This window comes from Triticum aestivum, chromosome 6D (assembly GCF_018294505.1).
Source record: "Triticum aestivum cultivar Chinese Spring chromosome 6D, IWGSC CS RefSeq v2.1, whole genome shotgun sequence".
NCBI classification, from domain to species: domain Eukaryota; kingdom Viridiplantae; phylum Streptophyta; class Magnoliopsida; order Poales; family Poaceae; genus Triticum; species Triticum aestivum.
The window spans coordinates 31,250,781-31,277,142 of NC_057811.1; positions in this window are offsets into that span (position 1 = coordinate 31,250,781).

The window sequence follows — 26,362 nt, forward strand, 5'->3', positions numbered from 1 at the left end:
TGGTGCGCCATTACTAGTTGAACTACTAATGGCGCACCATCCCACGGTGCGCCATTAGTATTTTCTTCATGATTAGCATGCGTCCTTTCAGGCATTTTTCAGGTCTCCAACAAATTCTTCAGACGGTTGAGCACGTCTGGAGACCTGACCCTGCATAAGAGATTAGTCATTTTTCTCCACCACCCACATATGAAGGGGTGGCAAAGAGTTCATCACTCCGCGAGCTCCATACGAGAAAGGTGGCATAGACGCCAATCCATTTCGTTTCACATAAGAGGAGTTAGGGTAAGCATATGAATAAGCAGAGAAATTCTTCGAGGACTTATGAACATAATGATTAGAAGAGTAATGCTCATATTCATAGCCCTTAGCTCTTCCCTGCGAAACAGAGTTGTTAGCACGATGATGTTCATATGAGGACTTTAATACTTTTGAGGAATATGATCCACGTGAGGAATTCGATCCGTATGAGGACTTGGATCCATATGAAGAATTTGATCTGGGGTTCCTATTCTTCATAGGTGGTGTCATGAGGTCATTCACCTGAAGACTTTCAAGGCACCTTTTGGGAACCCAGATTTTGTTCATGGGAGAACCGTTCCTGCAGTTAGTGCCAACATATCTAGCAAATACCTCACCATTCTGATTTTTAAACAGTCTATAGTTGGAGTCAAATGACTCATAAAAAGAATGAGAAGATTCACATGTAAAGCCAGATAAATTAGATGGATCAACTGGAGGTCCCTTTGCAGCAACCCATGAGGTTTTGGGGTACTGCTCAGGCTTCCAATATGTACCATCAGCATTGAGTTTCCTCTCAAAGGCAATACCCTCTTTCCTAGGGTTCCTGTTGAGGATCTGCTTTTTAAGCACATCACAAAGAGTCAGATGCCCTTTCAGGATTTTGTACATGCCTGTCATGTACAATTCCTTCAGCCCTGCATCGTCAGTGATACTAGCAATGTCCTCAGGTGAGGAATTAGTGATAGCAGAGACAGTTGAAGAATTTGTAGCATTAGAAGCATTTGAACATTCAGGTGAAGAATTAGCAGATTCACGTTCAATGCATTTCAAACATGGAGGAACAAATTCTTCCTCAGCAGCGCTGATTTGTTGAGCAAGTAATGAATCGCGCTCCTTCTGAAGATCTTCATAACTCACTCTTATCTTCTCAAGATCTTGCTTTCTTTGAATAAATTCATAAGAAAGCTTCTCATGATCAGATGAGAGAGTGTTATGATGACCTAGAAGGTTGTCAAACCTAGTCTGAAGTCTCTGAAGATTTTCAGTCAAGGTTTTAGTGCGATCCATTTCTTCACCCAACATATCATCACTTTTGTCTAGCATGTTTTGAACCTTTTCAAAAGCCCTTTGTTGTTTCACATCAATCTTAGCAAGTTTAGAGTAGCTCGGCTTGAGGTTTTCATCAGATTCATTCTCACTAGATTCAGAGGAGGTATATTTGAGTACCATGCACCCTTTGCCATGAAGCAATAGGTGGGAGCGTAGTCATCATTTCCTTCATCAGCCTTATTGGTGAAGCCATTTTCTTCAAAGTTGAAGATAGACTTGCTGACGAATGCAGTAGCAAGAGCTAGACTAGCTACTCAGACTCGGACTCCTCAGATGCCTCCTCTTCCTCATGTTCCTGAGATTCAGCTTCAGAGTCCATTTCCTTGCCAATGAATGCTCGAGCCTTCTTGGAGCTGCTCTTCTTGTGAGATGAAGACTTTGAGGATTTTGATGATGAAGATTTTGAGGATTTCTTCTTTTTCTTCGCATTATTGGAACTGTAATCCTTGTATTTATTCTTCTTTGATTCCTTTTCCCACTGAGGACAATCTTGAATGTAGTGTACAGGTTTCTTGCATTTGTGACAAAGACTCTTCTTGTAGTCACTGGATGAGGAATCATTGCTCCTTAAGGATATTCCAAAGCGACCACGTCTTGAGAACTTTTGAAATCTCTTCACGAGCAGTGCTAGTTCCTGGCTCAGTTCTTCAGGATCACCAAGGCTGCTGCCAGAGTCTTCATCTTCAGACTCAGAAACTACCTTGGCCTTCAGTGCATGTGATCTGCCATAGCTCGAACCATAGAGGTCACTCTTTTCAGCAAGCTGGAACTCATGAGTATTTAGCCTTTCGAGGATATCAGCGGGATCAAGTGACTTGTAATCAACACGTTCTTGTATCATCAATGCCAGAGTATCAAATGAGGAATCAAGCGATCTCAACAATTTCTTCAACACCTCATGGTCGGTGATGTCAGTGGCACCAAGCGCTTGAAGCTCATTTGAGATGTCAGTGAGGCGATCGAAGGTTTGTTGAACATTTTCGTTGTCGAGTCTTTTGAAGAGGTTGAAGAGATTGCGAAGAACATCAACTCGAGAGTCACGCTGAGTTGAGACTCCTTCATTCACTTTGGACAGCCTATCCCAGATAAGCTTAGCAGTTTCCAAAGCACTCACTCTTCCATAATGTCCTTTGCTCAGATGGCCACATATGATATTCTTCGCTTGAGAATCGAGTTGCTTGAATCTCTTCACATCGGTAGCGTTCTGTGAGTTTGAGACAGAGGGAAAACCATTTTCCACAACATACCAGAGATCATTATCAAGTGCCTCAAGATGCATTCGCATCTTATTCTTCCAGTAGGGGTAGTCCGTCCCATCGAAGGTAGGACACCCAGCAGAGACCTTGATCATACCTGCGGTCGACATAACTAAAACTTCAAGCGGTTAAACCAAAATCACACAGAACAAGGGAGTACCTTGCTCTGATACCAATTGTAAGTGCATTATATCGACTAGAGGGGGGCGAATAGGCTATTTTTATGAATTCTTCACTGAGAACTTGCGGGTGAGGAAATTCCTTAGCGAAGAACTATTTGCAGCGGAATAAGTACTCAGAAGTAAACATAACAGGATACAAGCATGGTCATCATGATGAAATGAAGACAGGCATAGAGTACAGAAACCGTAAACTCAGGATAACACAGGATGAAGACAAACAGACTGAAGAAATTGAACTGAGGAAATTGAGAAAGTCTTTAGTCAAAGTCTTCAAGCACAGATATGACAATCACACAACACAGTAATGAGGAAATGAAAGAGTTGAGGAAATAGAACCAGTTGGCTTGGTGAAGACAATGATTTGGTAGACCAGTTCCAACTGCTGTCTCAGTTGTACATCTGGTTGGAGCGGCTAGGTATTTAAACCTGAGGACACATAGCCCCGGACACACAGTCCTCACCGTATTCTCCTTGAACTAAGGTCACATAGACCTCGTCCAATCACTCATGGTAAGTCTTCAGGTGAGTTCCGAACCTTCACAAACTCGGTCAGTCGGCGATCCACAATTTCCTCTTGGATGCTCTAGACCATGACGCCTAACTGTTTGGAAGAAGCACAGTCTTCAAAGGTTACAAGCATCGGATCCACGCAGGATCAATCTCTTCAGTGATGCTCAATCACTTTGGGTTTGTAGATGTTTGGTTTTGGGTTTTCCTCACGATGATTTTTGCTCAAAGTCCTCGGAGGATGGGATGCTCTCAAATGACAAATGTCAGTTTCTCTCGGAGCAGCCAACCTGCTAGTGGTTGTAGGGGGCGGCTATTTATAGCCTGGGGAGCAGCCCGGCATGATAAGACATAAATGCCCTTCAATGATATGACCGTTAGGTGGGTAGATATTTTGGCACAGGTGGCGCATAGCACAGCAATGGTCGGAAATTTGAGTATCAAATTCCACAGGGCTATCATGTTCCTCACTGTGTAGGCAATCCGCACTGGCGAATTCCTAACTCCTCAGTCAGAACAAATTCCTCAAAGACCAGAAGAACTTCGTCTCTGTCACTGAAGAATATGACTGAACTGTATGAGATTTTCCAACGGCTTTACTCGAAGGGATTGGTAGGTGTAGGATTTTGAGTTGAGCATCACATGGAAATTTTTCCTTAGTATTTCCTTGACCCCCTTTAAAAGTACGGTGTTTCCTATGACTCAAGAAAGAGAAAATGAAACTACGAAAACAAAAGTCTTCACGCTTCATGTTCCTCAAATGAATACCAAGTCTTCAAGGTCACACCAATTTCTTCACTTTCAAAGTCTTCAAAAAGTCTTCAGAAATCCAAAGTCTTCAGTCGAAGAACTTCATTTTTAGGGGTCGACTTTCTTTGTAAATATCAAACTCCTCATAGACTTATAGACCTGTGTACACTCATAAACACATTAGTCCCTTAACCTATAAGTCTTCAATACACCAAAATCTCTAAGTGGCACTAGATGCACTTACGAATCTTCTTTTGCGGTGTGTTTGTTGAGACTGATGAATTGTGGGTTTATGATCAAGTTTATCTATGAACAATATTTGATTCTTCTCTGAATTCTTTTATGTATGATTGGTTATCTTTGCAAGTCTCTTCGAATTATCAGTTTGGTTTGGCCTACTAGATTGATCTTTCTTGCAATGGGAAAAGTGCTTAGCTTTGGGTTCAATCTTGCGGTGTCCTTTCCGAAGGCACGTATTGTATTGTTGCCATCGAGGATAACAAGGTGGGGTTTATATCATATTGCATGAGTTTATCCCTCTACATCATGTCATCTTACTTAAAGCGTTACTATGTTCTTATGAACTTAATACTCTAGATGCATGCTGGATAGTGGTCGATGTGTGGAGTAATAGTAGTAGATGCAGGCAGGAGTCGGTCTACTTGTCTCAGGCGTGATGCCTATATACATGATCATACCTAGATATTCTCATAACTATGCTCAATTCTATGAATTGCTCAACAGTAATTTGTTCACCCACCGTAATACTTATGCACTTGAGAGAAGCCACTAGTGAAACCTATGGCCCCCGGGTCTATTTTCCATCATATTAATCTTCCAACACTTAGTTATTTTTATTGCCTTCTATTTTACTTTGCATCTTTATCACAAAAATACCAAAAATATTATCTTATCATATCTATTAGATCTCAATCTCGTAAGTGACCGTGTAGGGATTGACAACCACTTATCGCGTTGGTTGCGAGAATTTATTTGTTTGTGTAGGTACGAGGGACTCGTGCGTGGCCTCCTACTGGATTGATACCTTGGTTCTCAAAAAATGAGGAAAATACTTACACTGCTTTACTGCATCACCCTTTCCTCTTTAAGGGAAAACCAACGCAGTGCTCAAGAGGTAGCAAGCCTCCACCAGCCATATATGCATGTAGTGATAGCATTTATCTGTTCATTGATCTACTGTGTTACATTGCCAGCATATTCCATGTGCTGACCCGTTTTCGGGCTGCAACGTATTATGTTGCAGACTTTTCACACGAGGAGTAAGGTTCGCTAGGCCTTTGTTTTGCACGCAGCTATGCCGTTGGAGTTCATGGACTCACTTTATCTTCCAAGCCTTCCGCTGTTATCATGTTAGATGGCCTTAAGCCATATTTATTGTAATAGGTTCTCTTTTGAGGTATTCGATGTAATAAGTGTGTGATAGCTACTCTGTTATAAATCCATTCAAGTACTGTGTGTGTCAGCATTACCGATCCAGGGATGACACTGAAGCACAGAGACTTGACCATCTGAGGTCGGGTCGCTACAACCATGGGTTAGAAAAAGGCGATGTGAAATTTACCTATATACCAAGCATTTAAATTTAAAATTGTCTTAAAAGAGGATATTTTCTGTTCAAGATGTTTGTTGACCTAAGAATATGAAATACATCATTGCTCACTAATATAGAACTCCATGCTCTTCTAAGAACCGTCTTCAAACACAGTTGAGCAGACGCGCCGGTGTGTTGTGGTTTTTTAGTGTGTGTGTGTGTGGGGGGGGGGTGTTAATTTAACGACACTCATACTTGCAACTTGGTCGTTGACGTGCTTAAGGTACTTAACCATTCGACCATACACATCTCACATGAAAACGTTCCACCAAAAGGTTCAAGGTTGAAGTTCACACATCGCCTACTCCAACTGGGAGCGTCGACGGACTATGGCGTCCACTCATACTCCGCAGATGCCACATTAGAAGCAAGGCGAGTGGTCCAATTCCCCTTACCACGAGGAAGCCTCGACTCCAATGACTCCATGGCCTTTTTTGGGCTGCCAGCCTTCTTTAGATGCCTTCGTTGTCAAGAGCATCCTCTCCAATGCCGGGGCGCTTGCGAGCGGAAGCTGTACCTTGTCGAGGCAATACTCCTTTCCAGAAAACCCACCGAAATCCACCTCTTGGAGGTGCTCGATCACGTCGTCTTTCCAGCTCTGAGGGAGGTCGCAGGTGCTGCACCCCTCGTCAGAGGGAGGGTCATACTTTGGTGGTGATCCAATCAATTCAAACAGGAAATACAATTAGCATCCTTGAAATCATAATCGATTATATAAACAACATATCCAAGATACATGAAAGATCAAAAGCTCACCACATGAATTATGTTGTCTAGGTGGAGATACTGGAGATTTCTGCATCGCCCTAGGAGAGTGGTCATAGTTTCTCCGAAGTGGTGGCTATTCTCTGAGTTATATTTTAGGGTCAACTTTGTGATGCTAGGGATTTCAGTTATCTCTGCCATTACCCCCTGTTAGCTCTTCGATAGCGTATGCATAAAGAATAGTACATACATGCTACAATCAGCTAGGAGATGTCTTTAATTCTGTGAATGAAAATTCACATATCAACAAGAAATGAAAAAAGCGCTCCCCCCGATTAACAAAATCAAGAAAGGGCAGTATTTCTCCACATGGAGCGAGCAATGGCATGAGATTACATACTTCTGAAAAAAATATGTATAAGATGTGGCGATCAATCGGGCGGCCTTCTTGCAGCATTTGGATCGTGTGCAAGTCTGGATTCCGAGCTAGTAATTGCCGAGCACTAGGGAGGCATCCATCGTCTCTAGCACTGGTGCCTCGATGGTGATGGTACCTGGGGGCATTTGGCGGTACATGAAGTACTGCTCAGCATAGAGCACCGAGAGCCGCGGGGAGTTCACATCCAATAGGCTCATACCTGTGAGGCGTTCCAGATGCAGTATCTCCAGCACTCGGCAATTGAGCTTCAGCTCCTTCAGCCCGGCTAGGTGCGAAAGTTTTAGGTTGCGCAACCTCGGGCAGCATGACAACGATGATAGAAGGTTGCAGAGGCAGTTGCCGTCGGTGAATTCAAAAGCGCACAGGGTCAATTCCGTTAGCGCATGAAAGTCGACCGTGCGCGGGATTAGAAGTGCGGCATATTGTGACTTCGGGGTCATCCTCATCGCCCTCGTGGAGGTAGGCAGCGGCAGCTTGGGCCGCAGCTTGTCCACCAGCTATTAACCTTATTTCTCTTTTGAATTGAATGGATCACCACCAAAGTGTGGTCCTGTTTGTGTGGAGGCGTGCAGCACCTGCAACCTCGGTGGGAGCTGGAATGACGACGTGATCACATTGCAGCACCTCCAAGAAGTGGAGCTCGGCGGCTTCAGTGGGCAGGAGTACATCCTTGACATGGTGCAGCTGCTGCTCGCGAGCGTGCCCTCGCTGAAGAGGATGCTCGTGTCCACCAACTCATCTATAAAAGGATTGCGGCACCCAACAGTGGTCATAGAATCGTTGGAGTCAAGGCTTCCGTGTGGTAAGGGGAAGTTCACCGCTGGCCTTGGTGCTAATGCGCCAGCGCCGGAGTATGAGTGGGGGCCTGATTCGTCATCGTGACAAGAACATGAGCCATGTGCACTTCGGGTTTGCATCTTTTACTGAAACTTTGATGCATGCGTGTGGCAACGGAAAGTCGTGAATGGGTAATGGTTATGTAAGACTATTAACTTGTAGGCATTTCGGGGAATGTTTGCGAACATGCCACACGGCCTTCGTCCTTCACCTCCTCCTCCAGCAGGATTGTCATGATGAGTCGAACCTTGTCGTCCTCCCATATGTGTATCTCTAGGATTGTGGTGATGTTGTGAACATCGTGAACTTGTTGCTATGAGTTTAGTTCGTATCTGATGTGACTTTGAGTTATATAGATGTCAAACTATATAATTGTGATTTGTTTGTGTTGTGTTGTGAAGTTATATGTCAAACTATATATGTGTTGTGTTGTGTCATTTGTTAATTGCCGGAATTTAGGGCAGACTAGGTAATGTGAGTGTTGTGTTGTTACATTTTGCCGAGTTTGGCACTCGGCAATGTTAGACTTCGCCGAGTGCGGCGGCAGAGGCGGCGCACGGGCACCGCTTGGAACGTCAGCTCTTTCCCGAGATCTGAGACACTCGGCAATGTGGGACATGTGGCAAGACCTGAGTGCACCTAAAGAACTATGCAGAGTGCTTGACAATGCGATTGGGAGCTCGACAAAAAATTTACTGCGAGGAATGGCACGATGTTGTGCAACTGAATGCGTATTTGTGGGAGCAGCATTTGTTTACTATCCAACTGTACGACACCACGCCCATAAGTGGTACTAGCAAAAATTAAATGTAGAAAAAATCACGGCGGTGACGACACCACCATTCTCTCAGTTTGCAACGAAAACAAAAAAGGTTCCAGCAAAAAAAATATTGCAGCAAAAAAATTATCGCGGGCACCACTGTCGCCAGCAACCACCATCTTCTCGTACTGCAACCAAGTCAAATATTGGTTCCAGCAATAATTTGATGTAGCAAAAAATCATGGTGGCGACTGCACCACCATTCTCTTAATTTGCAACAAAATAGAAAGAAGGTTCCAGCAAAATAATTGATGCAGCAAAAAATTCATGGTGGCTATCACCGTCACCGTCCACCACCATCCTCTACAGTCTCCAGCACCGCACCTCATCGACGCCATAGGCCATGAATTCCGCCCTTCCCGACGTAGGGGAAGAAAATGCGCGAGGGGATAAAGGAAGACATATCGTTGGAATGAAGGGCTATGAGTGCTTCTTGTGACTAGATAAACCAGTGGTGTGTCGGCCCGTTGTCAGCTTTGAACGTGACCGGTCGACCGGTTTTAAACGATTTCCATATTTAATAAAGGACGCCGATAACTGCCACATGTGTGGTGTATCGGGTGCTTGTGCCGCACGCCCTGTGTGGCGCGGAAACGAACCCGCCCGCACGACCGCGTCCGGGCGCGCGCAGCCACAGCCTGCACGTCCGGTGTGTGGCAAAATCGCCCACACGTCCGAGCAAACGACCGTGCTGCCCGCACGACCCCGCACGCCAGTCGTCCCGGCCTCCTTTCGATCCCCAAACCAACGTGCCGTCGTCGTCTCCTACATCTCGATCCCCTACCTCCATCGCCTTCCTTCTCTGGTTGCCATGGCAACCAGAGCAGATCCCTAGCGCCTTCCCATCGCTAACCACCCACCCCCCCAACCCCACCCTCCCAAGACGACGAGCTAAAAATAGGTGGATCTCCGATCTCCTTCTGTTTTTCATCCTTCTTATGTCAAGAAGTTTGAAATTGCCAAATTGCCCATGAAGATGGCCACTGGATCCACGCTATCACGGCAAACACCCCACGGATTTGTGTGTATTCGCATTTGCCCACAAACATACGCCAGATCTGCCATGTACTATGCTAGAGTTGAGCTAAGTTTCTGGGTTGGCTAGGTGCGAGTAGTTGGTAATGAAGGATGCGTAGGAATCACTAAAAATAGGGAGAGAAAGGAGAAATTTGGCATAGGGAGGGAGGAAAAATAATTGCCACTTGTATCTAGCATCAGTTGCCACCGAACGTTGTCGGTAGTTGCCACCATGTTATCTTGTTGCTTGCCATCCTATTTTATTGGCTGTTGCCATCGCTTCAAAATGATAGCTGGAATCCAGAATTCAGAAAAGAGAATGAATGTGCATGTCCTACTTGCCATGATGTGTTTGTTGCTTACGCAGGAAATGTGATAGGATTGCCGTGTCATCTTCTACGTGCAAACAGCAAGAATGCATTTTGCAAATTGTTGATGCGTTCTTGTTCATGCAGTGACTGAAAACACAGTGGCAGAAAAAAAGCAGAAGAATGAATCACGAAGAGAACACTGATCTTTGGTTTTCTCAAAGGCCGGAAACGCCCCCGTGGGATGCAGCAGAGTACAATCAACTCATTTCGGCAGGGCCGTTGCTGCCACTACTAGAGCAGTACGCGGGCATCAGTACGATGCATGATTAAAAAAAGAACAGTTGTCATGTTCGCGACGATGAAGATGTAATTCTACTTATGTCCTACAATGTCATTTTTCACAGGTTCTCATGACCAAAGCACATTCAGGGGCGCACCATGGCAAGTTCAGTCACATGGCGCTAGCACTGACAACTGTACGGGCAACCAACTTCAAGTAGCTAATTTGCGAAATCAAGGTAACGCGTGCGAAAAAGAAACATACTGGTGTGGACATGAAAATTAAACTTGCAAGGATGGCAAAAACTCACGAGTTATATCGAAAAAATGTAGGACCTTCATGCAGCACATTGCATCAGGCAGCAACCATGTACCTGCCATCGACGTCATACACAGGTGAGTCCATGAAGTGAAGTTGTGGACAGTGAATTAGGAGAAGGAACACAGCTGACAGATGCAGTTGTCATGCCTGGACAGCTGCAGTTGCCATGCCTGGACAGCTGCAGTTGCCATGCCTGGACAACTGGGGTTGCCATGTGTCATAAAATGTGATTGCAAATGTCTAAAACAACTGTGGACGACACGTGTGAACAAACAAAATGTGTGGCATGGATGCACCGCTACATGTGCCATGTTGAACAAACTACAGTTGCCATGCATTGACCAACTGCTAACATGATCACAGGTTGTTACGGTGGAACCACATCGGCAAACGTCTCATGGCAAGCTTCATAGTTGCAGGACAGCGCTATTGCAGATAGAGCATGCATATCAAATTGGAATGACAGACCACATAAGATCAGCACATGCGGCACAACAAGGTAAAAAAATGTGAACCGAAAAACAGTACTGCATTTGTTTTGTGGGAATAGCATGTGAGGAAAAGTAGATTTGTAACGGTGGTGGTGGAAAAAACAAACAAAAAATGCTACCAAGTGGTCGTATGCAAAAGAGTCAGCAATTGTCTTCGGGATTTGCCAATTGATATAAGAGTGTGTGCAACATTCATGATTGATCGCATTTGCCTAGTGAGCTCGAACCTAGAATACAAGTTTTGAAGCTAGAAGATACTGGTTGCCATGTATTGGCACCAGTAGTTGCCATCTATGTTGGACCGTAGCTGCCATGGCTATAGAATCCCAGTTTTGATGCTAAAAGATGTTGACTGCCATGTCTTGGCAACAGTAGTTGCCATGTTTGTTGGACTGTAGCTGCCATGACTGGAGAACTACAGTTGCCATACATGGCCATATGCAGATTCCACAGCTTGTTGCGTGAATGATGTCATGCCAAATCACATGCAGTAGCTGTATTTCGTTACGATAAACATGCCATCCAAGCAAATGCTTACGCTCGTCCCTGTTTTTTTATTGCAGGACCTTCAACTACAATGAACAGCGGCACGGGGACATCTACTGCGGGAAGCTCTGAGCGCACGGAAGAAGCGTTCCACCAGCCAGCAAACAATCATGCCACAAACAATGCCGAGTCAGTGTCGGAAATGGCAATCGTTCCAGCAATGCCGACAAGCACACCTTCGCACACCAGCACAAGCAACACTCAAACGGATGAAACAGCCGCCGATACTGAAGTGAATGATGAAACTGATGACGAAGCACAAGAGGATGCAGGAGATGGGCAATCAGAAATCATGGTACCTCAGCCATCGTATGTTGGCAGAGATTTGATTAGTTTGAAGATGCAAAGGAATTCTACCAGACATATGCAAAGTTCCATGGGTTTGCGGTCAACACCGAATACCATAGGAAAATTAAAAAAACTAACGAGTACAGCAGAGGTGTAATGAGGTGCTACAAGGCACGAAGCAACAAGAAGGGAAAAGGTGTTGCGCCTGTCGTTCCGGAACGAAAGAGAGGTATCATTGTCAAGACGGAATGCCCTGTCCGGTGTAAGCTAAACGTAGATGGAGCACGGTGGGTGGTCACTGAATATTTTGACGAGCACAACCACGAACTCATAAAGAAGTTTGACCTGGTAAAATTTCTGACCGCCCACAGAGGATTCACCCCCCATCGAGAAGAAATTCATAAAGCTGCTACATGATTGTAAAGTCGGTCCATCAAGAATGGTCCAGATACTGTCCCTCGTCCACAGCAAAAATGGGACTCTGAGTAGCATGCCCTACATACCAGCAGACGTCACAAACCTAAAGGAAAAGTACCATAGAGAGAGCGGGTTGGCTGACATAGAAGACACGATAGCCTACTTCAATGAGAAAGCCAAAGAAGATCCGGATTTCTTCTACAGGATAAGATTGGACGATGAGGACCGTGTCAGGAACATGTATTGGGTGGATGGTGCTGCAAGAAGAGCCTACAAATATTTTCGAGATTGCATTTCATTCGACGCAACATATCTCACTAATATGTACAAGATGCCATGTGCTCCATTCATAGGAATAAATAACCGCAATTAGTCATTGCAGTTCGGATGCGGGCTTGTTCGGAACGAAGACGCGGATGGGTACACTTGGCTGTTCAAGACCTTCTTGGAGTGCATGGGTGAACTTGCTCCGATGAACATAATAACAGACCAGGATTTTAGCATGCGTGCAGGCATAGAGGAGGTCTTTCCGTTGGCAGTGCACAGGCACTACAGGTGGCACATTATAAAGAAGTTTGAGGAGACGCTAGGACCGTTCTTTACTGACCGTCCAGAGCTGCACAAGGCATTCGAGCTGTGCGTGGACCACAGCTTGACGGTGGAGGATTTTGAACGGAGCTGGATGGCTATGATTGAAACATATCAAGTCCAAGAGAACGAGACGCTTGCTAGCCTGTGGGAGAAGCGAATGTACTGGGTGCCGGCCTACTTCATGCAGTGCTTCTTCCCATTTCTGCAGACTAGACAGCGCAGCGAGGGGTTCAATGCTGCTTTGAAGCGGTACGTGAGCCCTGGCAACTCATTGCTGCAGCTTGCCGAGCAATACACTGCTTTGCAACAGAAAATGTTGGGATCTGAGCTACAGCAAGAAGCAAACACCGCGCTCAAGCAGCCTAAATTGCTGACATATTTACCAATGGAGAGGCAGATGAGCAAGACATATACCAACAAGATTTCTAACAAGTAAGTCGATTATGTTACCGTCTTATTTGCACAAGCATGAAGATAGTAGGTGGCATATAGAATGCAATGCAGTTGCCAGCTTTTTTGACTTGCTGGTCTGTTGAGAATAGCCATTGAGTACAGTGTAGCATGATCTGTAGTTGCCATGTGGTTTGAACTGTGGTTGCCATGTGTGATGAACTGAAATTGCCTTGTGAAAATGATATGTAGTTGACATGTGACCCAAAACTCCATTTGCCATCTTAAATGAAATGCATTTTCCATGTTAAATGAAATGCATTTGCCAATTTAAATGTTATGCATTTGCCATGTCAAATATCATGCAGTTGCCATGTGGAAACAAACAACACAAGAACAAATGTGAAAAAAAACAGGATTTCCATGCCATAATTCATTTTAGATGCCTTTCCTACGTTACAGCCTACATCAACATAAGGAGCTACGAAAACATCATATAAGAGTTTAACAAAACCACCCAAAAACTTGCAAATTCCAGGAAGAAATAAAGTGTGCCAGCATGTATACGTTCAAGGTGTGTTCTCTCTTGGGCATGTCGGATTCAGAACCTGAAGACCCAGACAAAGGGAGGAACTACTTTGTGAAGGCCTTGATAAGTGAAGGCGAATACTACTGCCAATGCTGCAAATTCGAACGGGGCGGTATTGTGTGCTGTCACATACTAAAAATAATGGACATGAACGCGGTGACACGAATGCCCCGCCATTTCATACGGCGGCGATGGACTTGGGACGCTGACGGCGCATTTGGGCCGCAAACATCAAATGCGGTTTTGGCTGTGCATGACGAGAGACCAGAGTCAACCATGGAAGCCGTGAGGCACGTTGTGTTGACAAAGAACTTTGCTGAGCTAATAGATGAAGCGTGCAAGAGTGATGAGACAGCGAGGGTTGCAGAAAAACACATGAAGGCCTTGAAAAGAGGGCTTGATGAGATCAAGAAGAGGAGAGCTAAGGAAGCCTTACACAGGTTCCCCCACACCTCAAGTGTGCCTTCGTCCACGGGGCCATCATCTAAAAACTCGGAGGTAAGATCTGGAACAGCAAGCACACAAACCCAGGTCAGGAACCCGCCCCGTTCCATCACAAAGGGGCGTCCAAAAGAGATAAGATACAAATCGGGATTGGAGATTCAAGCAAATTAAAGCCCAAGAAAACAAACAAGGGCACGGGCAATCCGTAAGCAACATTGGAGCCCTGTGACTTGGTTGTTGGTGACATTTTTGCAAGCTAGATGTTCTGAATTTGTTAAAATGGGAGAATGACTATTGAGGGGAGTTAAAATCTGAAAGGAAATGCCATGAATCAATGACTGTAGTCGCCACGTGTGTGGTATTGAATTTGCCATGTTATTTCATATGAATCTGCCATGCCTTTTCTACTGAATCTGCCATGTTATTTGAACTGAATCTGCCATGCCTATTCTACTGAATCTGCCATGCCTTTTGTACTGAATCTGCGATTCTAGTTCTACTGAATATGCCATGTTAGTTCTACTGAGCCTGCCATCGCGTAGATTTCCGTGTTCAGTCAACACATTTTAGTCGACACATATTGTATTGTGTGCAAACTATGGAAAACAAGTTGAAACGATCACGTGCAACAACCGTAAGGTTACGGCTGCGTACAAACTACCATGCTATCTGATACAGTTAGCAATGCAAAAAACCCAAAAATCCAAACGAGAAAGAACGATAACGTTCACTAACCATGACTGATCAACTACATTTTCCATGTTTTCAGACATCAAGGTCGCATTCAAAACACCAAACTGGTACTACCAACCCACAAACGCATAATAATACTGAAAACACATAAATGTATCTGCTGTCACACCTAAGTAGGTTCACATCCACGCATATATTACAAACTATTCAAATATCGCTCACACGCCACCACTATATACTAGGCTATGGGGAGATGCAATCATAGCATATTACACGGACATAGTTTTGAAAGAACAAGGTAATACCTTACATTCCTCGGCAAGAGAATGTAAGGTAGGCGTTCGGTGTGGAGCACCACGTGATCACTTGTACTTCTTGGTGGCTTTCTTGACAGCTTCCTCTATAAACTCTCGTGCGTTGGACCGCATGTTGAAATCTTCATTCATCAACTAGTTCCATGTGTAAATTTTGCGGAGCTCGACGACCATTGCAGCTGTGATGACAGGGACCCGTCGACCTTCCCACTTTGCAAGGTATTCCAACGTGTGAAAGCCACAGTCGTGCCTATAAAAGAAAAGAATCAGGTGAACTCACGAGAACAGAGAAAAATCATAAACTTCAATTCAGAGGCGACAAGAGGGTTAGCATTGGTGTAGAGGACACATGAACAAAATATAGTAATTACCGGTTTCCTTGCTTTGTAGCCGCCACGTACTCGATTGGAAAATGTCTGATCTGGACCTTTGAGTTTTCGTAGTGACGGTTCCATGTCTCTTTGAGGTTGTTGATGAAGTATTCAGCATGCGTAGTAAGGTCTGCATCAGCTTCTGAACGCATTGAATCGAGCACCTCAAAACGTTGGTTGTTCAGGTCAAGGCAAATCGCGTAGTGGTGATCACACTTGTCATGTGGGTCCTATGGTGCAAGCTCCTGGAACATGGGGAACAAGACCTGCAAGTAAAATGTAGGAAAGAAAAAAGCAGAGTTCACATCAAGAACAGAAATGATGTAGTTGGAAAAATGATGTATAAAGATATCATCGGTTGCGCTCAGAGGCACATGAATGACAGAAAAACAGCAAGTGTCCAAAAGTAAACCCGCATAGAATGTTTAGTTGCAATGTATAATTAAAAGAAGTTGCCATCCATGTATGAACAAAGTTGCCCTATATTTTAGTTTGAAGTTGCCACATAGGTTGTATTAAGAAGCAAAACAAACTCATTTTACATGGCAGCTGTTGCCACATGAAACAACTGTCACAAAACAGGGTGTAGCCCACTTGTGAAGCATAGCTACCGGCAAAACATACCATGGGAGGAAAAATGTGCAAAAAAGGAAGGAATACTCACACATTTCTTCATTGTGAGCTTGAAATCACCATGCGCAACAAAATGCTTCCTCAGGATTTTGTGGTGGAAGTCACCATCCCATATTTTGCAAGTCACGCTGTACTGCATCATTGTTTTGTCGGGAGACATATCCATATGCCTGTTGATGAAGTCAATCCCTCATGCAACTACATTCTTTGACATTTTACCGAGTGGCCTCACAGACTCGGCAAGATCACCCAGGTCAACGTACGTCGCATCGCATTGCATGATCTTGGTTCTGTCCCAACATGAGCTGTATTAAAATGATATAACATGAAAGAATCATGTATACTTAGTAAAAAAAGAAATAAAACGTAAACAGAGCATATCTAGAATAGCAAAAGGAAGAAAAGTAAAAAAGAGGAAAGCAAATGAGAGGTTATATGGTGTGGTCATTACGCTTTCAGCTCCTTCATGTGCTTGTTGTGGACCTCGCATTTCCAAAGCGCTTGACAATATCGTACAGCTGGTTCTGATCCTTCGTGGCCTTGACTTCTAGCTCATAGTCATCCACGGGTGGTCCGTGAACTACCCTTTGCTGCCTCACAGAACCAGGAGTGGCACTTCTAATGGTATCCTCAGATACCGACTCAGCAGGCACGGTAGAACTTGATTGCCCCTGACCTCGTGAGGACCTCCTCTGCAATGCTGCCTCCTCAATCCTGCGGTAAGCTTCATCAAGTGACGCAGTAATCTCCTCAGGGGTGGCTGCAATGATCCAAAAAGTGGGTTAGGATACCTGGGAATAAAACAAGTTTAGTGCGCAAAGAAATGATACAGAATGTGAAATGTGTGTGCATAAAATATGGAGTTGCCATGTGGAGGCAACTCCAGTTGCCATGTATTGTGCACTGTAGTTGCCATGTGGCAACAACTATAATTGCCACGTGGGTGGAACTGCAGTTGCCATGTTGTATCAACTCCAGTTGTGCTTGCCGAATGGAAAATGCAGCATGGCAACAAAAATGTAGGTGACATTGTGCAGCAAATCGAGTTGCCATGTGAATCAGATAACATTTGCCATCACAAGTGAGAAGCCAAAAAATGCTTGGGACAAAAGTCGGACTAAAAGGATGTATACTACAAAATGATGTACGCAGAAGAAATGTACCTTGCACAATCGGCTCTGCGAACTGCAGAACCTTCCTGCCCTCGACCATTGGCTGCGCCATCATTGGAGCCATGCCTGCCGGGAAAGCAAAGGCAACTGGCATAGGATCTTGCACCACTGGTACATCTTGACTGATGCCAAGGCTGAATATCGGTGGGGTGAAGGCCATTGGGTGCCTCTCCTGCCTACTAGCCGGACCGCGAACAACTTGCTGGGCAGAATCCATGGTTGAAAGATCAACAAACATTTCTGCCTCGTCTGTGATGACCCACAAGTATAGGGGATCTATCGTAGTCCTTTCGATAAGTAAGAGTGTCGAACCCAACAAGGAGCAGAAGGAAATGACAAGCGGTTTTCAGTAAGGTATTCTCTGCAAGCACTGAAATTATCGGTAACAGATAGTTTTGTGAGAAGGTAATTGGCGACAAGTAACAAGTAATGAAAGTAAATAGTGTGCAGCAAGATGGCCCAATCCTTTTTGTAGCAAAGGACAAGCCTCGACAAACTCTTATATAGAGAAAAGCGCTCCCGAGGACACATGGGAATTATCGTCAAGCTAGTTTTCATCATGCTCATATGATTCGCGTTCGTTACTTTGATAATTTGGTATGTGGGTGGACCGGTGCTCGGGTGTTGTCCTTTCTTGGACAAGCATCCCACTTATGATTAACCCTATTGCAAGCATCTGCAACTACAAAAGAAGTATTAAGGTAAACCTAACCATAGCATGAAACATATGGATCCAAATCAGCCCCTTACGAAGCAACTCATAAACTAGGGTTTAAGCTTCCGTCACTCTAGCAACCCATCATCTACTTATTACTTCCCAATGCCTTCCTCTAGGCCCAAACAATCGTGAAGTGTCATGTAGTCGACGTTCACAAAACACCACTAGAGGAAAGACAACATACATCTCATCAAAATATTGAACGAATACCAAATTCACATGACTACTAATAGCAAGACTTCTCCCATGTCGTCAGGAACAAATGTAACTACTCACAAATCATATTCATGTTCATAATCAGTGGGGTATTAATATGCTTAATGGATCTGAACATATTATCTTCCACCAAATAAACCAACTAGTATCAACTACAAGGAGTAATCAACAGTACTAGCAACCCACATGGTACCAGTCTGAGGCTTTGGGACAAATATTGGATGCAAGAGATGAACTAGGGTTTGAGAGGAGATGGTGCTGGTGAAGATGTTGATGAAGATTGACCCCTTCCCGATGAGAGGATCGTTGGTGATGATGATGGTGATAATTTCCCCCTCCCGGTGGGAAGTTTCCCCAGCAGAACCGCTCTGCCGGAGCCCTAGATTGGTTCCGCCAAGGTTCCGCCTCGTGGCGGCGGAGTTTCTTCTCGAAAGCTTGCTTATGATTTTTTCCACGGCAGAAGACACCATATAGCCAAAGATGGGCACCGGAGGCCAGCCAGGAGGCCCACGAGGCAGGGGGCGCGCCCAGGGGGTAGGGCGCGCCTCCCACCCTCGTGGCCAGGGTGTGGCCCCCCTCTGGTAGTTTCTTCGCTCAGTATTTTTTATTAATTCCAAAAATGACTTCCGTGGAGTTTCAGGAATTTTGGAGTTGTGCAGAATAGGTCTCTAATATTTGCTCCTTTTCCAGTCCAGAATTCCAGCTGCCGGCATTCTCCCTCTTCATGTAAACCTTGTAAAATAAGAGATAATAGGCATAAGTATTGTGACATAATGTGTAATAACACCCATAATGCAATAAATATCGATATAAAAGCATGATGCAAAATGGACGTATCAACTCCCCCAAGCTTAGACCTTTCTTGTCCTCAAGCGGAAGCCAATAACGATAAATATGTCCACATGTTTAGAGATAGAGGTGTCGATAAAATAAAATACGGACATGAGGGCATCATTATCATTCTTATGATAGCAACATATATAAATATTGTCATATGATTTCTTATTGTAAAGTAATAATCCATTCACACTATCAAGTATAAATCAAAAACTTCATTGAAAACTAACAAACTATAATCTCAGTCATTTTAGCAATTGCAATTTATCATAACATCGGAAAGAGTCTGTGTAAGAGCTTTTCAGCAAGTCCACATACTCAACTATCATTTAGTCTTTCACAATTGCTAACACTCACGCAATACTTATGGGTATGGAGTTTTAATCGGACACAGAGAAAGATAGGGGCTTATAGTTTCGCCTCCTAACCTTCCAACACAATGTGCTTACCAAAGGATAAAATGTAAAAAGGAAAGGTGAAGATCACCATGACTCTTGCACAAGGGTAGAAGATAAAAGTAGAAGATAGGCCCTTCGTAGAGGGAAGTAGAGGTTGTCATGCGCTTTCATGGTTGGATGCACGAAATCTTAATGCAAAAGAACATCACTTTATATTGCCACTTGTGATATGTACCTTTATTATGTAGTCCGTCGCTTTTATTTCTTCCACATCACAAGATCGTATAAAGCTTATTTTCTCCACACTAATAAATCATACATATTTAGAGAGTAATTTTTATTGCTTGCACTGATGACAACTTACTTGAAGGATCTTACTCAATCCATAGGTAGGTATGGTGGACTCTCATGGCAAAGCTGGGTTTAAGGTTATTTGGAAGCACAAGTAGTATCTCTACTTGGTGCAAAGAATTGGCTAGCATGAGGGAGAAAGGCAAGCTCAACATGTTGGATGATCCATGACAATATACTTTATTTCGGATATAAGAAAACATAACCCATTACATTGTCTTCCTTGTCCGACATCCACTCTTTAGCATGTCATATTTTAATGAGTGCTCACAATCATAAAAGATGTCCAAGATAGTATATTTATATGTGAAAACCTCTCTTTCTTTATTACTTCCTATTAATTGCAACGATGACCAAAACTAGGTTTGTCAACTCTCAACAACTTTTATTCATCATACTCTTTATATGTGAAGTCATTATTCTCCATAAGATCAATATGATGTCTTTATTTCTTTTTATTCTTTTTATTTCTTTTATTCCCACAAGATCATAGAGAAGTAAATCAAGCCCTTGAGTCAACACTAATCTTTATTATATATAGCTCACGGACTTGATTACTTGGAGGAATCATCAAGCAAAACTCACAACTAGATAATACTAAACTTTATTCTACTAGATCAAGATATTACTAAAAGGATCGAACTAAGGAAAATGGTAAAGATAGGAGTGTGATGGTGATACGATACCGGGGCACCTCCCCCAAGCTTGGCAGCTGCCAAGGGGAGTGCCCATACCCATGTGGTTATATCTCCTTTGCTGGTGAGGAAGATGGTGGATTTGTTGATGATGGATAGTCGCACATCGAGCGTAGCAGATTTTCCAGCTTACGGATAATGCCCTTGAGTGCGACAATATGCTCCTTCAACAAAATATTTTCACGTGTGATATACTTGTTTTGTATACGAGCTAACTCAATCATCTTGAAAGCTTCAATCTCAGTTGGGGTAAAGAGAGGTGGAAGGATGTCTTCTTCTTCTGCTGCCGGAGCCTGATCCTCCATGGCGTTCTTGATCCCATCATCCTTGTTGATCTCCCCGGGTTCTTCTCTCTTCAGCTCTATCTTCATTAGCCAAGCATCGTTGCCCTGATTGTTGAAGGAGGGGGACGACATGATGCTGGCCTTCACGACTCTAACAGAAAACAGCTCGAAACAAGAACAGCGGATATTTGTGTGGTACGAGAGTCAAAACCTTCGGGAGATTATATAATGAATTTTTTCCAACCAAAAGAAGTATCGCGCAAGAAAACGGAGTCCGCAGAGCACACGAGGTGCCCACGAGGCAGGGGGGCGCGCCCAGGGGGGTAGGGCGCGCCTCCCACCCTCGTGGAAGCCTCGTGTCCTTCTCAGACTGATTCTTATTTTCCTATTTTCTTAAATATTCCAAAACGGAGAAAAATTATCATTAGAATTGTTTTGGAGTCGGTTTACTTACCCTAGCACATACCTATTCCTTTCCGGAGTCTGAAACATTCTGGAAAGTGTCCCTTATGTATTCCTCCTGGGTCACGGTTTCTATAACATTGGTTTCAACATTTATAGGATTACCTGAGATATAATGTTTGATCCTTTGACCGTTCACCACCATTGGATTTGTGCCTTCGAATTTGTTGATTTTTGTGGCACCGGAACGATAGACCTCCTCGATAACGTAAGGACCTTCCCATTTAGAGAGAAGTTTTCCTGCAAAGAATCTTAAACGAGAGTTGAATAGCAACACATAATCACCTACATTAAACTCACGCTTTTGTATCCTTTTGTCATGCCATCTTTAACTTTTTCTTTAAATAGTTTGGCATTCTCATAGGCCTGGGTTCTCCATTCATCAAGTGAGCTAATGTCAAATAGTCTCTTCTCACCGGAAGTTTGAAATCATAATTGAGCTCTTTAATGGCCCAATATGCCTTATGTTCTAGTTCGAGAGGTAAGGGACATGCTTTTCCATAAACCATTTTATACGGAGACATACCCATAGGATTTTTATATGCAGTTCTATAGGCCCATAATGCATCATCAAGTTTCTTGGACCAATTCTTTCTAGATCTATTCTTTTGCAAAATTAATTTGAGCTCTCTATTACTAAGTTCTACTTGGCCACTAGACTGTGGGTGATAAGGGGAAGCGATTCTATGATTAACATCATAGTTAGCAAGCATCTTACGAAAGGCACCATGAATAAAATGTGAACCACCATCAGTCATTAAATATCTAGGGACTCCAAACCTCGAAAAAATTAACTTCTTTAAGCATCTTAATAGAGGTGTTATGATCAGCACTACTAGTTGGAATAGCCTCTACCCATTTAGTAACGTAATCAACAGCAACTAAAATATGTGTATACCCATTAGAGGAAGGAAACGGTCCCGTGTAATCAAAGCCCCAAACATCAAATGGTTGAATTACAAGTGAATAATTCATAGGAATTTCTTGACGTCTACTAATATTACCAATTCTTTGACATTCATCACAAGACAAGACAAACTTACGGGCATCCTTGAAGAGAGTAGGCCAATAAAAACCGGATTGCAATACCTTATGTGCAGTTCTATCTCCAGCATGGTGCCCTCCATAAGCCTCGGAGTGACACTTGCGTAGGATCTGTTCTTGTTCATGCTTAGGTACACAACGTCTAATAACACCATCTACTCCTTCTTTATAAAGATGTGGGTCATCCCAAAAGTAATGTCTCAAATCATAGAAAAACTTTTTCTTTTGCTGGTAAGTGAAACTAAGTGGTATAAATTTAGCAACAATGTAATTACCATAATCAGCATACCAAGGAGCAGTTCGAGAAGCATTTATGACAGCCAATTGTTCATCAGGAAAGCTATCATGAATAGGTAGTGGGTCATCAAGAACATTCTCTAACCTAGACAAGTTGTCTGCAACGGGGTTCTCAGCTCCCTTTCTATCAATAATATGTAAATCAAATTCTTGTAGCAAGATAACCCATCTAATAAGTCTAGGTTTAGCATCTTTCTTTTCCATAAGGTATTTAATAGCAGCTTGATCAGTGTGAATAGTTACTTTAGAGTCAACAATATAAGATCTGAACTTATCACAAGCAAAAATAACTGCTAAAAATTCTTTTTCAGTAGTAGCGTAATTCCTCTGGGCACTGTCTAGAGTTTTAGTGGCATATTGAATAACATTTAATTTCTTATCAACTCTTTGCCCTAGAATAGCACCTACAGCATAATCACTAGCATCACACATGATTTCAAAGGGTAAATTCCAATCAGGTGGTTGAACAATAGGTGCAGAAATCAAAGCTTTCTTAAGTATTTCAAATGCTTCTACACAATCATCATCAAAGATAAAAGGAATATCTTTTTGTAATAGATTAGTCAGTGGCCGAGAATTTTTTGGGAAGTCCTTAATGAACCTCCTATAAAAACCGGCATGACCCAGAAAACTTCTTATACCTTTGATGTCCTTAGGACACAGCATCTTTTCAATAGCATCAACTTTAGCTTTATCAACTTCAATGCCTCTTTCAGAAATTTTATGCCCCAAGACAATGCCATCTTTAACCATAAAGTGGCATTTCTCCCAATTCAAGACGAGATTAGTTTCTTCACATCTCTGCAAAACTCGATCATGGTTTCTCAAGCAATCATCAAAAGAGGATCCATAAACGGAGAAATCATCCCTGAAAACCTCACAAATCTTTGCACAAAAGTCAGAGAATATAGCCATCATGCATCTTTGAAAGGTAGCGGTGCATTACATAAACCAAAAGGCATACGTCTATAAGCAAAAGTACCGAAAGGTCAAGTAAAACTGGTCTTTTCTTGATCCTCAGCTGACACAGGTATTTGAGAGAAACGAGAGTAACCATCTAGAAAGAAAAAATGTGTATGTTTGGATAATCTTTCTAGCATTTGATCAATAAAAGGCAAAGGGTAATGATCTTTTTAGTAGCTTTATGTAGTTTGCGGGAATCAATTACCATCCTATAACCTATAATAATTCTTTGCAGGATCAATTCTTCTTTATCATTAGGAACGATAGTAATACCTCCCTTCTTAGGGACACAATGGACAGGACTCACCCACTGGCTATCAGCAACGGGATAAATTATAAAAATGAAAAAAAAACATGTTGATTATAGAAAAATTAGGAGGAACCTAGAATTAGAGTCTTATGGGCAAGGACACTATTGCTGATTTACTAACCTCTATAAGAAATGCGGACATGAATAAAAAAGGAACAGTTCGAGTAGTATCTACAAATATTACCGAAAACATTGTTAAAATACTTCTACGAGAGGGTTTTATTGAAAGTGTTCGGAAACATCAGGAACGTAACAGATATTTCTTGGTTTCAACTTTGCGACATCAAAAGACAAAGACTAGAAAAGGAATATATAGAACAAGAACCTTTTTAAAGCGTATTAGCCGACCCGGCTTACGAATTTATACCAACTATCAAGGAATTCCTAAAGTTTTGGGTGGAATGGGAATTGCTATTCTTTCTACTTCTCGAGGAATAATGACCCTCAAGAAGCTTTAATATTTCCTTTCTTACCACTCATTTCATCTTAGTATTTAGCCGTCGGTGGTGATCAATAACTGGTTTGGCGTCTTTCTCCAAATTTATTTTGTGTTGACATAGAGTGGGACTAATGCCCTTAAGATCATCAAGAGTATATCCAATAGCAGCACGGTGCTTCTTCAGAGTTTTCAATAATTTCTCTTCCTCCTTCTCTGAAAGGATAGCACTAGTAATAACAGGATATATCTTCTTTTCATCAAGATAAGCATATTTAAGAGTATCAGGTAATGGTTTAAGCTCAAACACGGGATCACCCTTGGGAGGAGGAGGATCCCCTAAAATTTCAACAGGCAAGTTGTGTTTCAGAATAGGTCCCTGTTTAAAGAATACTTCATCTATTTCCCTTCTTTCATTCATAAACGTATCATTTTCATGGTCTAGCAAATATTGTTCTAAAGGATCACTAGGAGGCACGGCAATAGAAGCAAGACCAAAAAATTTCATCTTTACTAGGCAATTCCTCAGCATGGGGTTGTCTACAAAATTTAGCAAAATTAAACTCATGAGACATCTCCCCCAAACCGATAGTAACAACATCCTTTTCGCAGTCTATCCTATCATTAACAGTGTTCAAGAAGGGTCTCCCAAATATAATGGGACAAAAGCTATCTTGTGGGGAACCAAGAACAAGAAAATCAGCAGGATATTTAACCTTCCCACACAAGACTTCAACATCTATAACAATCCCAATTGGTGATATAGTATCTCTATTGGCAAGCTTAATTGTAACATCAATTTCTTCTAACTCAGCGGGTGCAATATCATGCATAATTTCTTGGTATAAAGAATGAGGTATTGCACTTGCACTAGCACCCATATCACATAAACCATGATAACAATGATCTCCTATTTTAACAAAACTAACAGGCATGCCTACAACAGGTCTATTTTTATTTTTAGTATCAGGTCTAGCGATTCTAGCAGTTTCATCACAAAAGTAAATAGCATGCCCATCGATATTATCAGCCAAGAGATCTTTAACCATAGCAATTTTAGGTTGAACTTTAACTTGCTCAGGGGGTTTGTGTGTCCTAATATTACTTTTGTTGACTACTGTTGAAGCTTTAGCATGATCCTTTATTCTAACAGGGAAAGGTGGTTTCTCAACATAAGCAGTAGGGACAATAGGATCATTATAAGTGATAGTCTTTTCTTCAAATTTAATAGGTGCATCTACTTTTACTTCAATGGGAGGATTATACTTAAGCCAATTCTCCTTAGGGAGATCAACATGAGTAGAAAATGATTCACAGAAAGAAGCTACTATCTCAGAGTCAAGTCCATATTTAGTGCTAAATTCACGGAAAGCATCGGTATCCATAAAAGATTTAACACAATCAAACTTAGGTGTTATACCTGAATCCTTACCTTCATCGAGGTCCCAATCGTCAGAGTTGCGTTTAATTCTTTCCAATAAATCCCATTTGAATTCAATAGTCTTCATCATAAAAGAACCAGTACAAGAAGTATCGAGCATGGAGCGATTATTGAGAGAAAGCCGAGCATAAAAATTTTGAATAATCATTTCTCTTGAGAGGTCATGATTGGGGCATGAATATAACATTGACTTAAGCCTCCCCCAAGCTTGAGCAATGCTTTCTACTTCGCGAGGCCAAAAATTATATATATACTTACGATCACGATGAACAAGATGCATAGGATAAAACTTCTGATGAAATTCCAATTTCAATTGTTTGTAGTTCCATGATCCCATATCATCACATAGCCTAAACCATCTCAATGCATCTCCCTTCAAAGATAAAGGGAAAACCTTCTTCTTGATGACATCCTCGGGCATACCTGCAAGCTTAAATAATCCACAAACTTCATCCACATAGATTAAGTGTAAATCAGGATGCAATGTTCCATCTCCTGCCAAAGGATTAGCTAGCAGTTTCTCTATCATACCCGAAGGAATTTCAAAGTAAAAATTATTAGTAGGTTCAGTAAGTTGAGGG